The sequence below is a fragment of the Phyllostomus hastatus genome, unplaced genomic scaffold, assembly GCF_019186645.2.
Source record: "Phyllostomus hastatus isolate PE091 unplaced genomic scaffold, TTU_PhHast_1.1 phas_contig_152, whole genome shotgun sequence".
In the NCBI taxonomy this organism is placed as follows: domain Eukaryota; kingdom Metazoa; phylum Chordata; class Mammalia; order Chiroptera; family Phyllostomidae; genus Phyllostomus; species Phyllostomus hastatus.
Window position 1 is genome coordinate 13,263,332 of NW_025333622.1, and position 14,824 is coordinate 13,278,155.

Sequence of the window (14,824 nt, forward strand, 5' to 3'; positions counted from 1 at the left end):
GTACAGTCCCACAGAGGAATACTACAACAGTGAAAATTCATAACTATAGCCATTTGCAGTAACATGGATGAATCTCAGAGGGGGAAGTGTTGAAGCCAGACACAAAAGAGCACATACTGCATGACTCCACTGATGTGAAATTCAAAAATGCATCTATGCTATTAGATGTCGGGATGGTGGTTACCCTTGACCGGGGGCCTCTGGAGGGCTGTCTGGTGTAGTACATGTGACATGACAGCTGCCTCCTGAGGCTGCTCTTCCCTGTACCCTGGGGCTCCCTGGGGCCCTTGACTGGGGGCATAAAGGTAATAACTTCTGGGGTGTTGGTAAAATTCAGTTTCTTAATCTGGGTACTGGTCCCGTAATGTGGTCACTTTACAAAAGTTCATCGATGCTGATATTTCGTATCTGTCTATTATACTTCAATAAAAGGCTAGAATATGTTTCCATTTCTCTCCACTTACTCACTCCTGTAGCCCTTTCATCTTAAGGGACAAAGCTATTCCTGTAAAAGAAATCACTGATCATCTGTGAGTGTGTACCTAATGTTTTTTTTATCTCTAAAATGAAGAACATGAGGTAATCTCTAAGGAACCTTCCAGCTCTAGATAGTACGGTGCTTTGATCCTATTCTTAGTAAAACCTCATTAATCAGTAATAAGAAATACTTCCCAAATTAGTGAAAAGTACAAAATAGGGAACATTTGTTTAAAGAAGGCAGTGTGATTGCTTTCAAGAACTAAGCACATTATAAATTAAAATATAAGTGTTCACCAAATTGAAGTTAATGAAAAAAATTCCATCTACATTAGGCTTACACTACTTAATACTGCTTGGATATTACTAAAATCCTGCACCTTGCCCACGTTAGATCCTCATTTCAACCATTTTAGTCAGGAAGAGTCCTGAGTGCCAACTTACACCGTCTGTTCTATTACAAGTGACCGAAGTCGAACTCAGGCCATGTGCTTCCCTGCCCAGCCCTGGGAGAGGAAGCCTCTGGCCACACCCAGGAAAAGCTGAGCCTGGTCTGAGCCGTTGGAACACGACAGACACACAGACTACTCAGGAAATTTCCGATGCCCCTGGGAGCACAGCAACACCACTGACAACAGTGGATTCTAGCAGGCAGCAGGACGGGCGCCATGATAAATAAAACCTCTGCTCAGTGGCTAATCTCACAGCGGCTCACAATATACACACAGATTGACTGAGGCTCACACACAACCTTAAGAGCTCTCACCCAGAGGCATCTCCCTCCAACAGTCAGCAGTCACAGCTTTGCCAGAGACTGTCTCTGGGCCTCAGTGTCTCCTTCTGTGCAATGGAGGGAAATGCTTCATGACTCTCACCTGGCTTTGCAGTGGTGACAAAGGAACTGGCTCACTAACACTTTAAATATATCTCAACATCCCCACCAAACAAGAGAGCATGGGGGAATAATGACTCAAAGGAAATTGTTTTCTGGAGGGTACAGTACAAGTCCAAAGAGCAGTATCTGCACAAGGAACTGGCATCTCATAAAAGTTTACTGAGAAGTTAGTAAACCTTGATTGCCATTCAAATCCCCACTGACAGCTCTCCTCACCCCCCACCAAGAGAGAGAGTGACAATGGGTTAGTGGCCAAGTACTCAAGTTGGAATGGTTAACTCACAGTGTGCAGCTTCTTGGCTAAGATCTAAATGCAGTGAGCTCTGGGATCTGAAGACCTTCATTCCATCAGAAGCAAGGGCAGCTGAGTTAGGCCTCCCTTCCCCCAGCCCCAGGACTGTGAGTGTACTTCCCCTCCTCCAGGCTCCACCACCTGTCTCTGGACCAAATACGGATCACAGAGAGGCATTTCCTGAGCTCTGTAAGCTTGCTGACCCTGGAGGTTAATCCTACCCCTCTGTGGCCAGGCCACACGATGATGACTCTCTCCCTCCCCACCAAAAGAACCACAGAATCCTAGAATTTCAGAGCTATATCAGACCTAAGAAACCATTAAGTTCAAGTCTCCAAAATGTCCAGGGATTATTCCAATATCACAAAGCAGAATGGAAAGGCCAGGGTTCAAAACTAGGTCTTCCGACCCTCAGACAAATGCTCTTTCTATTATACCCAAGATAAAGCCTACCCGACACCCCAAATGCCATGTGGCCCTTCGGTGGTAGTAAGCTGGAGTGCTATGTAGAAAAAGATTAAGTGAGATGCAAAGAAAGGGTGCTGTTTCACTCAGCAATATCTGCCTCAAGCCAAGGATGAGGGTTTTACAGTTAAGTATTTGCCAACCTGCTACTTTCACTCACAGGACAAACATTCTGCATCACCTTATCCAGAAATCTCTGAATGTCATTCTTCAGGCTAGGGCATGTGCAAGGGCCAGGGACAGTGGCTAGCCCTAAAGGAAAGAGAAGAGACTGAATCAAATAGTGAAAGACATTGGAGTGAGTTGGGAGTAAAATCCAAAAAACGCAAATCAACTTTCATCTCAACTATTTGAGTGCCTGCTCTTCATTTTCTGGACAAACATGCATCAAATGCCCACTGTGTGCAAGGTATGGCTGGCTTCCCAACCAATGCTGCATCCCACAGAGTGTGACTGCCCTCCTGTCCCTGCTACTAACTTCAGGAACAACTCACCTTCCTTTCTGCTCTGCATACCCTACGTCTGAAAAAAAGAGGTAAAAACATTCCCCAGGAATGCTGTGAGACTCAAAAGTGAAAATCTATATGAAAGTGCACTTGGGCCCTGGCTGGTGTGGCTCAGTGGATTGAGTGCTGGCCTGCAAACCAATGTCGATTCCCAGTCAGAGCACATGCCTGGGTTGCGGGTCAGGTCCCCAACTGGGGTGTGCAAGAGGCAACCAATCGATGTTTCTCTTGCACATGGATGTTTCTCTCCCTCTCTTTCTCCCTCCTTTCCCCTCTCTCTAAAAATAAATAAGTAAAATCTGTTTAAAAAATAATGATGAGGGAGGGAGGGAAGGAGGGAGGGAAGGAAGGAGGGAAGGAGGGAGGGAGGGAGGGAGGGAGGGAGGGAGGGAGGGAGGGAAGGAAGGAAGGAAGGAAGGAAGGAAGGAAGGAAGAGAGGGAGGGAGGGAGGGAGGGAGGGAGGGCACTCGGAAACAGAAAGCCTGTATCAATACAGAGTGACCATCACTTCTTCCTTCCCTTTTCCTTCATTAGGGATGGGGCACCTGAACCTGAGCCTCCCTGCCAGTCTGTCTTCCCCAAAGGCCCTCTGTAGCTCAGCATTGTAAGTGGTCCTTCACTGCCTGCAGCCTCTTACCCTACTTGGCCAGCCTTTGGGGGCGGGAGGATTGCAAAAAGCAGAGAACAAAGAAGAGATGTCTAATCAACTGCAGAAAGAAATCCAGCCACCACATTAACATAGCAGGTGAGTCTCAAATACCCACAGGCAACAACTCACACCAGAGATTTTCTGTATCCTCTAGGGCAGAGCAAGGGATTACCACTGATGTGTTATCTACTCCAATTCTTCCTGCCGGGACTCAAGTATAATACCTTAGTAATACATTTGTGTTGATGTTCCCTGCAGGGAGATATGTAAATTATACACAATGGATGGGGAACACCACACACTGACATCTGTCTCTCCCAGATAATTCCTTCTCCAGGATGCAAAACCCAGGAAAATCCTCTAGGCAGCATAAAGCTGTAGGCAGAACACTACTCTGGGGGTCAGAGACCCAGCAGGAGCCATAAGTAACCTAGGCACAGTTGTTAAGCTAAGCAGACTCCGTTGAGTGGTGGGAATGTCTATAAAACACCATGCTAGGTGTGCTAAGTGGAAGGGAGGAGAAAGGCAGTAAATACAAAATGAAAAAAGTATGTTCCCTGTCTCATGCCCTGTGTTTCAATTCTGGGATTTAGACATCGCACAGTATTTTATCTCAGGGCAGGATGTTGGAAGTGGCAAAACAGAGGTAAAAACACAATGAATACAAGATTAAAAAGAGAAGAAAATCATCATATTCAATTACGGGGGCAAGGAGTAGTAAGGCTTTATGGACAAGATATTTAAGCTGGACCTTAAATGGTTGATAGGCTTTGAAAGGCAGCCAAAGGGCAATGCAGAATGAAGTAAAAGGAACAGGCTGATCTCAAGGTAGAAAAGCATTCATTCATCCATTCATTCAACCATGCATTCAACAATGGCTCATAGATGAGCCAGGCAGTTTCCATGTGCTAAAGATGTAGAGGTGAAGGCAACAAACTAGCAATGGCCATGGTCTGCAGTGACTGGAGCCAGGGACCATGGAAGAGGATAGGAATGAGCCTGGAGAAGAGTTGGGGCCCTACCTGAGAGATTTATCAGTGACTACCAAGACCCTCCCAATCCCATCCTTTCAACAGTGGGAGGAAGTAGAAGGTCTGTGTCCTCTGAGGTCCCCACTGCCTTCCCACTGGCACTCTTACCCAGCAGGCTACCAGGGGGTTCCATGTCTGCCTCAGCTCTCATGGTGGAGAAGATGGTGCTTTGAAGCCTGGGAGAGAAGGGGAATATGTAGCATAGAACATGGTATAACTATGACTTGTCTCACAAACATCCCTTAATCTACCTAATCTACCCAGGGGTCTTCTTAGCTCTGTTGAAAAGATGCTGAGGGGAAAGGAAATGGTTCTCCTTTGGCCTGAAAGCAGAATTGAATTAAATGAGCCAAATTGTTGAAAATGCCCTCTTACCATTTTCTCTGCAAACATCCATCACCTCTGATCTCAGCTGTCACTATCATCTCCCCCCAGTCCAATCAAGAGCCTGCAATGCCCCTATCAACTGGACTCCGGGGCATCAAATACCTCTTCAGGTAGGTGAGTTGATAACTTCTCTGCTATTGGTTCCAGCAGGTCTCACAATTCAGGAACACCCTTGCTATGATGGAAGCCTACATGCTCTTGTCCTGACCTTCACCACCACCAGAATCAATTATTTAGCATCCAGACACATAAAACACCATTCTGGAAGTTGTGAAGAGCAAGTTAAACAAGCACAGAATTACATAATCTCAATACAAAAGACTGTCAAAGGGGCTGGGAGCTGCATGTTGGTGCTATTGTATGAGAAAAGGGAAAGGCAACCAAGAGCATTTTCCCCAGCCCAGACTCCACACTAGTTGTCCATACCTCCTCCTCAGATGATGGGCTGCTCCTACTGACCTTTAATATCCCATCCATTTCAATAAATGGTGCTGGACATCCACACGTAAAAACTGAAGTTGGACCCAGACCTCACACCATACATAAAAATTAACTCAAAAGAAATCACTTAATAGCCATGAAAATATACAAGAAAAATTAGATAGCTTGTACTTCATTAAAATTAAAAACTTTCACGCTATAAATAATACCACCAAGAAAATGAAAAGACATTCCACAAAATATGAGAAAATATTTGCAGAGCATGTATCTGATAAGGAGCTTATGTCCAGAATATATAAAGAACTCTTACAACTCAATAATTAAAAGACAAATAACTCAGTTTTTAAAGTAGGCAAAGAATATTAATATTTCTCCAAAGAAGATATACAAATGGCAAATAAGTACATGAACAGATGCTCAACATTATTCCTCATCAGAGAAATACAAATCAAAACCACAATGAGATACCATTTCATTTCCACAAGGATGGCTACAAAAAGACAGATAATAACAAGTGTTGACAAAGGTGTGGATAAACTGGAATCCTTTATATATATTGCTAATGGGAACGTAATATGGTACAGCCATTTGGAAAAGTTTGGTGGTTACTCAAAAAGTTAAATATAGAGTTATCATATGACCTAGCAATTCCTCTCCTGGTTATATAACCAAAAGAAATGATAACATGTCTACACAGAAACTAGTACACAAATCTTCATTGCAGCATTATTCATAATAGCCCCCAAAATTGAAATAACCCAAATGCCCATCAAGTGACAAATGGATAAACAAAGGTGACATGCCCACAAAATGAATTATTGTTCAGCAATAAAAAGGAATGAAGCACTGGCATATGCTACAACATAGATGAACACTGAAAACATTCTGCTAAGCAAAAGTAGTCAGTCACAAAAGACCCCGCTTATAAGAAGTGTCCAGAATAGATAAGTCCATAGAAACAGAACACAGATTAGTGGTTGCCCAGGGGTGGAGATGGAGTGAGGATTGGGGGAAATGAGGAGTGATTGCTAATGGGTGTGGGGTTTCTTTGGGAAGTAATAAACTGTTCAAAAATAGATTATGCTGATGGTTATACAACTCTGTGAACATAAACTACCAAGTTGTATATGAAATGAGTGTGTTAGTTGGCTAGGAATGCCATAGCTAAGTCCCACAGACTGGGTGGCTTAACAACAGAAATTCATCTTCTCATGATTCTGGAGGCTAGAACTCCAAGATCAAGGTGTTGGCAGGTTTAGTTTCATTCTGAGGCTTCTCTCCTGGGCTTGTAAATGGCTCTTTTCTCCCTGTGTCTTCACGTGGTCCTTCTTCTGTATATCTGTGTCCTAATCTCCTCTTAAAGGACTAGTCATACTGGATTAGGGCCCCCACAATGACTCCATTTAACCTTAATTGCCTTTTTGAAGACTCTACTTCCAAATAGTCACATTTTGAGGTACAAGGGGTTAGGCCTTCAACATGTAAATTGGGGTCGGGGGCACAGAACTCAGCCCATAACAATGGGAGAATTTTATGGTATGTGAATTATATCTCAACACAACTTTTTAAAAATCCCATCCATAAATCCTAGACATTACATAGTACAACCCATTGCTCTACAAAAAGGAAACTGAGGCCCAGAAAAGAAGAACTCCTTACCTGCCCCAACCTGTGGTTGGTCAGAGGCAGCACTGGGAGTAGAATTCACAGCTCCTACTCCACACCTAGTTCTTTCTCTACTACAACCTCCTGCCACCTTAGCCTCTAGGACTCAAACTGAACAGACAATGATGGCAAAAGCAAGACAACTTTATACTTAAAAAGAAAAATGCCTAAGAAGTTAGATCATATGCAATTAAGGAGTAAATACGCTCCACAGCTTGTGGAAGAAGGGGGACAGACAGCAAAACTCTGAGGAGGCCCTGGAAGAGATGTGCACAGTGACAAGCAGAGCATCCTTGCGCAAATTATACATTAATTCCATATCTGTTGTGTGCCAGGTGAAAGAGGAGCATGTTCTTAAGCAAGATGTAGTTTACAGAAGAGTTGGCACTTCAGCTAATCCCTGAAGAGTGGGCCTCATTCCACATGGGTGAGGGCTTTTCAAGCAAAAGGAAGCACATGACCAAAGGCAGGTAATTTCCAGACTGGTTCAGAAAATACTATGTTGGCCGGGGCAGTGGATGTATATGCTTTATACAAAGAGCAGTGGGGGATAGCAAAACAAAGGTAGGCTGAGGTCAGATTCTGGAGAGCCTTGCATTCTACACTTAGAAGCATGGACCTGAGAAAAGTAACCGGGAATTGCTGAAGGTTCTGGAGCAGGAGTGTGACAGCACCTGAGGAGTGTTAGAGAAAGGTGGCTCCACCCACAGCCAGCAGTTGGACTGGATGGCCACTTGAATAGTTCCTGTTTGAGGCATTCACAGGACAGAGGAGGCTGGTAACAGAACTAAAGGGAAAGAGCCAATGAGAGACAGGGAAGCAGAGAGCTCCCTGCTTTTAGGGGGACTCACAGATCTTAATTAGACTTAGGAAAGCAAAAATTTGAGGAAAGCAAGCAGGGGAGGGAAGTCTCTGCACACTGAAAAGCTGCCAACTCCTAGGGCCCATGTTATGATCGTGTGCTGACAGCCCTTCATCTTTTCCATTTCTTCTCCTCTTTTTTTTTTTATAAGGTAAAGGGAGGGGTGAGGAAGAGGAGAGAAACACAATGGAGTTGCTTGGTGAACAAAAGCCCTGGCACGTTTTCACTAATCGTTTTTAACAGGGCGTACTGCTCTGTCAGCACCCTATAATCATACCTAATGCAGGGACATAGCCCATAACTTACAATTCAGGCATAAACGCATCCTGGACGGCTGCAGGGCCTGCCTTCTTGCTGTCTGACAAGCGTCCACCTGATCAGGGAGGGCAAACACCATAAGTAGTCAGGAGGCCTTGGTTCAAGCCCTGGCTGTTTCCTTTACCAGCTTTGTGACTTTGTGCAAGATACAACCTCTCTATACCCCAGTTTCTTAGTCTGCACTAACAGCAGCAGCTACTATTAGTGCTGTAGTGTCTACTATGTGACAAGGACAATTTTAGGTTTTATCCCTTATGGAACATCCAATGCAGTATTAGTCCCTCACCATATTCCAGATGGAGAAACTGGGGTCCAGAGGTTAAATAGACTAGTCCAGTTCAGAAGGCTATGCTTAAACCCAGATTTGTCAACCTTCAAAATCCCAGTTCTTAAACTAAACCACACGTATGTGAATTAAGTGAAAATAATAAAATCTGCTCTCCGCACCCTCACCTGCTTGCCATGAAGCTCAGTGGGGAAAATTCATACTCAATACTGCAAGGGTATTATATTATTGTCCTTACCAATAATGTAGTTACACAAGGTCAAAATGGGGTGGCCTTTAAGTCAGCTAGACTTCACCTCAGCTGGGGCCCTTGCTCCAGGCCCTTCTCCTCCAGAAAGCCCTCCCAACTAGCCCAGCCTAGCATCCCACCCCTTCCACCGCTGCTGACCCACTGTCACTTCCTCCAGGATGCTGTCAGCCCATGGATTCCACTAGACTCTTAGCAGGAAAGTTCAAGTCTCCCCGTGATTCTAAAATCCAAGAGTCTACCCCATCAGAAGACAGTGGACATCTCCATCAACACCTTTCCTCCTGAACAAAGGGGTTCCCCACCTGCTGCCCCTCATTCTCCTGTCCTGGAGGGCATTATCTGAGAGAATGTAAATTAAGCCCCTGGCAGGGTGCCCAGCACCAAGAAGGTCTCTGTTCTTTACTGTTGTTCTCAAGATCTGGGCCCATTGTGGGGGGGAAAGGCAGTGGTAGGGGTAGAAGAGGGTATTGGGGGGATAAATGGCAATGAAAAAAATATATGATAAAAAAATGAACTATTAAAAAAAAAGATCTGGGCCCAGACACTGCACAATGTTTCGATTCTTCGATTCCGTTCCCTTCCTCTTTGTGTAGTCCTCACATGCCAAAGGCGCACCCAGACTAACATCTTGATGCTCCTGACACAATCTGGGAAGGACATCGACATGTTATTAACAAAGGAAAATTGAAGCTGACATTGTCAGTGATCTGAAACCTCCCAGCTGAAGAAAGCTTTGTTTTCTAATAAATAATAAATAACACAGGGTGTTTATTTCCCTAGCAAGTCATATATCTTAAGTATCTCTAGGCTCGTACGTCACAGCTGTCATCTGGGGAAACTGTGGAGCAGTGCTGGCATCTTCAAGCCCCTTCTCCTACCTGAGGAGTTCGGAACACCTTTATCTTCTGTACAGCCCTCAGAGGAAAGATAAAGGGGAGGATGAGCCTTGGCAACTCTGCCTCCAATGTGCCTACAATAAATACTTCTAAGTGCTCATGGGGGACAATTTTCCTCACTGCACAGATGGGAAAATGGAGGAAAAGCCATTCACTCAGCACACACCTAACCAATATCTCCAGTTCCAACTCCACGCTTCCAGCCCTTTCTCGTCGGGAGCCTAGCTCCTCTCAAAGGACTTGCCAGAGGAGCTAGAAAAAGAAGTTTTGTCTCTTGCTTGAGACAGACAGACACAGACACCCAGTCTCATCACTGACTGGAAGGGTGTACAGAGACTAAGTCTTCACAATGTCGCAGTTAGTTCTAACTGCAGGAGTGGCCTTCTCATGATGACTTCCTAGATCCTCAGAACAGAATCACCCGTCCCCACCTGAGCATTTCCAGAGCAGCATGCCCTCTGTCTCACTCGTGTCACCCATCATATAATACTTCAGGTTGTGATTCTGTGTGCAAGTCATTTCTCTCTCCATAATTTTTGTTACCTTTATAGGTCTATGTTCCCAAATAGGTCTTCTACACCCCAAAATGCCCAGCATATCAATTTATGCATGATACACAAAGCAGGGCCACAAACTGGGCACCCTAAACACAGGTATGCTTTGTTTGGTCTCCACCGTATTTTAAACTTTTTAAAATTAGTCACCAACAGTTAAAAACAGGATATTTTACCCCAAAATCAGGCACTCATGCTTCCCTCAAAAAATGGAAATCCAGCAATACCAGGCTCACATTTTGGTATGGCAACAATCAGCTGGACCTGAACAGCAGGTAGGCCCTCAGATGGGGCACATGGCTTTGATCCGTCACAGGCCCACCACTCTGACCCATTTCACTCACCTGAGTTTTCAGCTTTGCATAAAGTCTGGTTGAATATAATTGAATGGGTAAGCATGCGGTCATTTCAGAACATAACATCCCTGAGGATGAAAGCCAGATTTATTTTTCTTGTTTTGAATGGGGTCAGATGGGGGAGTGCACCTAGGGAAATCATGAATGAATTAAACCATACAGTCAAAATCTACATACCCAGGCCGGCAGGTTTCAGAATCTGAGCCACAGCAAAAATGTAGAATCAGCCTTTTTTTTTTAATTTATTTATTTGAGAGAGAGGGAGGGAGAGAAGAAGGGTAAGAGAGAGAAACATCAATTTGTTGTTCACCTTATTTATGCATTCACTGGCTGATTCCTGTATGTGCCCTGACTAGGGATCGAACCTGCAACCTTAGTATATCAGGAGAATGCTCTAGCAACTGAGCTAGCCAGCCAGCACCTAGGTTACCAGCCTTTAAAACAGAGACTCTGCAGCCTAACTCACTCCCAGGTAGTTTGTAAGGACAGACTTATACCAAGATCTGAGCTACTCCTGTGGCTGTTCTCAGGCACCTGACTTCTAGCTGGTATTTAACAACCTAGAATGAGATCTCCCATACTTCAGGATGAATGTCTGGCTTCTTATCTCATCCTAAGAAAATAATACAAATGGAGGAGAAAGAAAAAATGAGAAAGAAAAAGACATATACACACACATACACATTACTAATATATACACGCATATATTACTAATATAATATATTGGTGTATATTAATGCAGTACCTGTAAGGTAGGTTTAAAAAGTGTGAACGAGCTAAATGTTCAACAATGGGAAAATGGATAAGTACTAGATTACTGTGTAGACATTTAAAAGTCTAATTGTGATTATTATGTGGCTGTGGTAGAATACTGAAAAAAGGAAATAGAATGCAAAATTCTATCTACATTATGACAATAACCATGTGAAAATTATGTTTGCAAGTAAATACAAACTGAAGACATCATAGAAAATGGTAAGTTGATTTGTTGTGCTGGCAGGTTTGTGAGGCGTCTTTTTTCCCCTACTTCTTTGATTTGTACTCTTATTGTACAAAATTATTTACACAATGAGTATTTTTTAAATGCCCAGCCACTCCTGACCCTATAATAGCAAGCACAATCCCAAACCAGATAATGATGAGTGGTAGGCAGGAAATGTCTCTTTCGCTCAGGGCCTTCTTGGAGTCCCATGGAGGGTAGATACGAGGTAAAGGTTTTGTCACAAATCAGTCTGCTGAGGTGGGGGCTTCAAAGAAGGCACGCCCTGTACCACCACCACCACCCCCACATGCACACACTACAAAAGGAAGTTGAGTCCTCCTCACTGAGCAGACACTGCCCACAACCCACCCTTTCTGTGTGGCCCTCTGCTGCTCTATCTCTGGGTGTGATGGTCTCAGTCCCTACCTTCTGATGTGTATGAAATAAGGAGGAGACTCTTGGGGGTCTCCAGGCTGGAGGCTGCCACACCAGCAGCCCTATCTTTCAACTCACGTTTCATTGTGTCCATTGTGGAGACTTAGGACCCAGGTCCAGGGAAGAGGCTGCTCACCAAGGGAGGCAGGAGTGTCAAAGGACAGGATGACCACCAAAGCACGTTCTAAAAGGAGGGGGCCACCATGGCCACCAGGCCAAATGCTGTAGCAGAGGCCAGGCAGGCAAGGGAGGAGCTGAGTAGGCCACATGGACAACCAGAAGATCTAACCCCATGGTGGCCCCCTGATGGCCAAGTGCTGAGGGACATTAGGTGGCAGCTGCCTTTTTGTAAACTGTGAGAGAGAGCTGGTACCTTGGAAAACAGAAAGAGAAACTTCCTTACATACACTTTCCAATCAGATCTGACTCCCCAGGGAGAGATTCCCTGCTATGACTCACACTCGAACCCAGCAGGGCATCCCATTTGCAGGGAAATCCACTTACACTCGATTGTTAGTCTTCTACTTTTCAATTCCAAACATTGGTTTTATTTAAATAAAAAATTTTAAAAAAGGAAGAAAGGAGGAAGGGAGGGAAATTTCATGTATTGCTGCCCTATCCTGTTCAGTATTTGTGGTTATAGAGGAAGTCCCGAGGAATGGGGTCATAATCCAAACAAGCAAGGGTGGGAAGCAGGTGGCCCATCTGGTCAGGTCCTTAAACCCACTGAAGAGCATTTGCAACCCCTGTGCCTACCCAGCTGGTAGCATCTGCCTCAAGGGGAAATGGTAGGGAAAGGCTGGAGAGGGCCAAGAGGGACCAAATGTGAAGGCCAGTGGCTGAAGCTGGCCCCTCCTCCTGTAAGCAATCCCCACAGAGGGTTGTTTCCAGGCACTTTTTCCTGTGAGAAAAGAATGGGAGGAATGCAGCCTAGCCATTACCCAAATCCACCCCACAAGGGCTCCGTGCCCAATTACGTACAGTGGGGGGGGCCCAGGGGGAGGGACCCCTCCAGAGCCTGTAATCAGAAAATCCGTTTAAGAAATTTAAACTGGCAGCCAGAAACTAGTGACATAGGTAATGCAATACAAAGGCTGGCCTCCCTGAAAGCTGCGGGCACGCATGCGTGCTCCCCAGCTCTGCGGGTGTGAGCGTGTGCTGGCCGCACAGCCTCCACTAACCACAGGAATAGGTGGCCAGAAACACTCCTGGACTGTTATAGCTCTCCAGGGACCTGATCTCCAGGAAATGCTCACAATTGCAATCCAATTGTGTCCCTGGCTAGAGAAGCCAGCTGGAGACTGGGGACTGTGCCGGGGGAGGAAGAACTTCATTGGGAAAAAATGTTGACAGGAGTTTAATGTGGAGCGAGCGGAAGGACAGAGGCTTGGATGAAGAAACCTGACTGAGAAATAAGGCAGAGTGCTCCAGCGATTTGAATGGGGCTGTGCAGGGAGTATTGAGTTAAAAGGCTCAAGAGGGGGCTGGACTCCCCCAAGGCCAGGCCAGGCCAGGCCCAGTGTAAGGAAGGGGTAGCAAATGTTCTCCTGCAATGCCTGAAACTTGGCACCCTGAAATCAGCCCTTAAGTGGGAAGGCAACCTCCAGCTGGAAGGAAAGCTCAGAAAACTGGAACCAAAAAAAAATGCTGTCCTCACTTAAGAGATGAAAGTAAGTGATGCAGAAAAACTAGCATCAATTGAGCAGTTAGCATGGACCAAGCATATAATATCTCCAATCCTAATAAGCTGCAACAAAGTGGGTATATTATCCTAATATTGTAGACAAGAAATCTGCAAATCTGAGTCACCCTCAGTCACGTGACCGATGCTATGTCTGTATGCACCTCCAGAGCCCAGATATACCATGCTCCATGTGGGATTTCTTGATACAGTTTTTCTAGAAGTAAACCCTCCTTACCTCAGCCCCCTCCCTCAGCATCAACAAAAGATAGCTCACCGGGTGGCCTTAGTCTCTCTAGGCACCAGCTGTTCCCTGTGTAAGAATAAGGGGTGACTGAGATACTTGCTAAGGTCCCTTCCTGTTCAAATACACATAAAAAGTGTAAATAAGCCTGTAACACTGGCAAAGGAATTGATGCCAAAGGTAGTAGCCCTCCATGAGTATCGCCAACACCCCACCTTTCAAATGTTATTATAATTGTTGGTGTTCTTGTCTCCCCCACAGGCTATGCACTCCCTGAGGGCAGAATACTCCACCAAATTCTGCCTGCAGTCCTCTGCCTAGAGCTGCATCTGGCACACCAGACACTCAATGTCGGCTGCCTAAATGAATATATCAATGAATGAATGCACAAACAGATGCTCCTCAAAGTCAGGCATGCCTCAGAAGAAAACACAAGTATTTGCTCACCATATTTCTCTTCAAAAGTAGATGAGTTGGACCTCCCCACACCTAACTTTGCTCTGAAATCATCTGGAAAGCTTTTCCCAATACAGCTTCCTGCCCCACTCCCAGAATTTCAGACTCGGAAGATCTGGGCTGGGGGCCTAGGAGTCTGAATTATTAAAAAGCTCCCCAGATGTCTCTTATTCAAAGCCAGTCTGGAATCACTAATGTATATTATTTGGCTAACACCCATTCAGTTGTGTGCTGGGACTGAATGATGCTAAGAAATAAAAACAAAATAAGTGACTCTCTCTACAGCTTCTTTTTCAAAAACCTAAGATCAATTTTTATGCTGTGATGCTGTTACCTATTGGACTGAAACGGGGCAACAATGTTTCCCCCATTCTGGAGGTTGGCAAATTGAGGTCTGCCCAAGAAAGAGTACTAATTCCCCTTCTTACCTCTCCCTTTAGTTCCTGGGGAAGGTAAGGTAGCAGAGCCTTTGGGGCCTCAGGTAGATTTCTGAAGATAGAGACAGACAGACAGACAGACAGACAGACAACAGAGCCAGACACATGTTTGGCTGCAGGCAATGCTGATGCCAGGACTAACATCTCTATGCCTCCTGCCCAGACTTGCAGGCCAGACACAGTTGTCATTTGACAGCTCACACGAGGTACACCCTGAGTGTGAACCCCAACCACAAAGTCTCAAGAATGTCAAATGATC

At 45.0% G+C, this 14,824-nt stretch overlaps 1 protein-coding gene across 3 annotated transcripts in view; it reads right to left on the reverse strand.

Annotated features, from left to right (window-relative positions):
* TSPAN9 (tetraspanin 9) overlaps positions 1–14,824 on the reverse strand; it is a 204,296-nt gene that overhangs the window by 126,552 nt on the left and 62,920 nt on the right. Inside the window, exon 2 of one of the 3 annotated variants that reach the window (XM_045830502.1) lies at positions 7,977–8,043. The exons of the other annotated variants lie outside the window; for them this stretch is intronic. The gene's annotated coding sequence lies outside the window, so the exon portion shown is untranslated. The remainder of the gene's footprint in view (positions 1–7,976; positions 8,044–14,824) is intronic. 3 annotated transcript variants of the gene reach the window in all.